This window comes from Physella acuta, unplaced genomic scaffold (genome assembly GCF_028476545.2).
Source record: "Physella acuta isolate Inbredline_101_S28 unplaced genomic scaffold, ASM2847654v3 ptg000081l, whole genome shotgun sequence".
NCBI lineage: Eukaryota > Metazoa > Mollusca > Gastropoda > Physidae > Physella > Physella acuta.
This window is the reverse complement of record NW_026731601.1, coordinates 295,178-297,983: the sequence shown is the minus strand read 5'-3', so window position 1 is coordinate 297,983 and position 2,806 is coordinate 295,178.

Here is a 2,806-nt window from a genome sequence, read left to right as displayed (position 1 = left end):
AAATATTTTAAACTTTCCATTTATTTTTTATTTAATTTTTTTTAGTTGTTTTTTTTTTAAATTGTACAGCATACTAAGCAGAGGCGTAGCGATGGGGGGCAGGGGGGTACATATTTTGGGCGCCGACCTTAGGGGGCGCCAAAATGGGTTGTAAAAACAAATTAAAATGTCATTTTAGCTGCATTTTTGCATTATAAACAGTTTGAGGGGGTGGGGGTGCAGCAAAATGAAAATTTGCTCCCGAGGGTGGCTACGCCTCTGATACTAAGAGGTCAATTATTTGTATTTTAAATACATGTCAGTGCTTTACCATCACAATGAATCCTCATATACACATTCTTTCATACAGATGCTAAATCTGTCTTGCAGTCCCTAAAAAAATTCAGAACCCTATACTCAATCACTCAGGACAGCAGCCCTTGAAAGGCTAAACAATATCTGCAGCTTGATTGTGCTGCGGTGGATGCTGGGCCACTCAGATATAAGGAAATGAGAACATGGACCAGCTGGGAAAAGAAAAAATAACCCTACATCACATCCAAAAGAGTTATAAAAACAATCTCAAAAGTAGTCTGAGATGCACCCAAAACTTTAAAAAAGACGACGGATTTTACAGATTAACACTCATAAAACATTATCTTCAGACTCAGAGCGGGCCGCAAGTCAGAAACTATACATGTATAAAAAAAACAAAAAGTTGGGTCTGGCGAAACTTGCCATTGTGGCATGGCCCCGACAAATGCACGTCCTACAGGACTGCCCCTTGTGCAACCAGGCGCGATCTAAACACTGGCCCCTATACATTTACACAAGGAAAAACTGTATAGGACACCCGCTGATCTGGAGACCACTGTCCAGTTCATCCACGAAGTTGGACTTGGTAAATCTTCCACCATACACTCAGAAAGCAGAAGTGCTTTACCAAACTTTGTTTTCCCAACTTTAAAAGTCATATGTGATTACCAGACCAGTAGAATCACGTCAATATTATATACCTAAATTGTAATAAGTGTAAACCATGCATTGTTCTAAGAATGCTTTTTCAACACAATTTCTAAATGGAATACAACTGCTAAAGACAAAACCTAACATACAGCCGGGTAGGTCCTACTCAACATCAGTGGCGGATTAAATGGGTGCTAAGACTAAGGGAAATATGACCCCAAATTTGCTCCTAACAATAATAGTAAATTGAACTCTCCCAGTCTTTTGTTTCTGGTAGATAGTTTGGATGTTTAAATTACAAACTGTTTTATTTACCGAACAAAGGTCGGACAAGTATGAGTTGCTCTACATGAAAAAAAACGACACCGCTCGTCTCTGTATGGCAGCCGCCATCGCTGTCTGCAATAATAAAAGACATTTTATTTCTGGCACACACATGGTGTTCTAAAAATTTGTGTCAGAAAAAGTAACCAGCTAGCATAGGGCCTAATACTGATAGAAAATTGAATAGATCTACAAGTCCGTCCGCACCTTGAAAAGTACGACTTTTTTAAAAGGTAAGAACTATCTTGAGAATTGTTATTTCAAGTGAAAGTGTTGTTTGTTTGTTTTGTTTTTATGTACCAAATTAATCAGAAATAAAACTGAACTCAGACGCCGATAGCAACAAGAGCATAGTGTGATTTATCTCAAGAGTATTTGAAAATAAAGTTGTAAGGGGGGAGGGCTGAATCAGTGGCGTAGCTACCGTAAAGCTAGCGTAAGCAAGGCATAGGGGCACAAGGCAAATAGGGGCCCTTTTTCGAAAGTTTGAGGGGGGGGGGTGCAAATCGAAAGTCTGAGGGGGGGGGTGCAAATTGAAAGTTTGTTCGCGGTCGTCGGGAAGGGTCGCTACGCCTCTGATGGGCCTACTAACACTTTTTTGCATAGGGGCCCAAAAATCCTAGCTACGCCACTGGGCTGAACTATAGGTTCAGGAATTTTAGGATATCCAATTTTCACTAAACTTATTTCACTGTGTAATAATCGACCAATCGATTTTTTGTTTTTTTTGTTTTTCTTTTGTTATATTTTTTAAAGCTTTTACTTACAACGTCTGATTGCTGGTGGATTTGCGGAAAATCTTGTAACTCAGTTTTGACCAGGAGCGGAACTACAGTGCCGCCAGACCCCGCAGTGGGGGGACGCCGTTTTTTATAGTTAAAAGCGCAATTTCCATTCTGGAGAATTGCGTTTATTAACTCGTCATTTCTGGGAATGGATGGATGAATGAATGGATGAATGTATGAATGTATGGATGAATGTGTGTCCGGGCTTTAAGTCGTATCTCCTCCTCAACGAAGCAATATCGATGACTAGTTCCAAAAGCAATTATGTTAAGCAAGTTACGAGGATGAACATAGGCCATAAAAATTACGGGTTTCTTTCATGGATTTCCTGGAAAAGCCAAAAAAACTCGAAAAAATGCAGTTTTGGCCCATATCTCGGCAACCAGACCACTAAGCGACTTGAAACATGTACCAATCGATTCCTGCCATAATTTAGAACAATATTGCCGAAGAAAGTTTTCAAAAATATCCTTTCGTTCGGTCACAAAAAAAAATTTTGAATTAATTAAAATTTGGACCGAATTAGTAGGCATTTTTTCCAACCACACCACACGCGTCATCACGTTCAATAGCTGCGCCATCGCGTTCCATGGCTGCGCCATCGCGTTCAGTGGGCGCGCAATGGTTTTTAGTCATGTAACTCTATTGTAAATAAAACATGTAAAATACTGAAAAAAATTAATAAAAAACGTTTTAATAACTAACCAATGGTTTTACTAACCCTGCTCTTGATTTACGCTACGACAGAGCTA